We start from the raw sequence: 697 nt of genomic DNA, 5'->3' as shown, positions 1-697 counted from the left end.
CTCTCTCTCTCTCTCTCTCTTCCTCCCTCCCTCCCTCCCTCTCCCTCTCTCTCTCTCTCTCTTTCTCTCTCTCTCTCCCTCTCCCTCTCTCTCTTGCTCTCTCTCCCTCTCCCTCTCTCTCCCTTTCCCTCTCTCTCTCTTCCTCTCTCTCCCTCTCTCTCTCCCTCTCTATCTCCCTCTTTCTTCCTGTCTCTCTCTCCCTTCCTCTCTCTCTCCCTCTCTTTCTCTCTTCTCTCCCCCCTCCTCTCTCTCTCTGTCTCTGCCTCTCTCACATACACTCACTCTATATGTATCTGTGTACATGTATTACATATATGTAGATACAATGATTAAAGGTTTTTTAAAAAAGCAATTCACATATGTGCAATTGATTGATTGACAACGCCCCCAGGATAGAACCCTCAGGAGCCCCTGAACCACAGTCACTCCCTTCTTGGAACCATTCCGTGCCCTAGTTTTCCAAATAAAATCAGGACACCTGATCTGACAAAGGAGTTTCCTTCCACAAAGTCTCATGGAAAGCACCCGCATTCTTTCCTTGAATCAGATTGATTGGGGAAAATCTGTGATGTGAGACTGGGGCTTGTGAAGAGTTGAGTTGTGTGATGGGCAGCTCCAGCTAGGCTTTGAAGTACCTCCACCCCCAGCTTGGAGCCCTGGATCATGAGCCCTTCCCCACCCCCATCCCCAGCTTGGG

Source organism: Petaurus breviceps, unplaced genomic scaffold (genome assembly GCF_028583685.1).
Source record: "Petaurus breviceps papuanus isolate PSGF00001 unplaced genomic scaffold, PetGlider_PUasm1.0 90721, whole genome shotgun sequence".
Classification (NCBI taxonomy): Eukaryota; Metazoa; Chordata; class Mammalia; order Diprotodontia; family Petauridae; genus Petaurus; species Petaurus breviceps.
The sequence above is the reverse complement of the archived record's forward strand: the minus strand, read 5'-3'. Positions refer to the sequence as shown.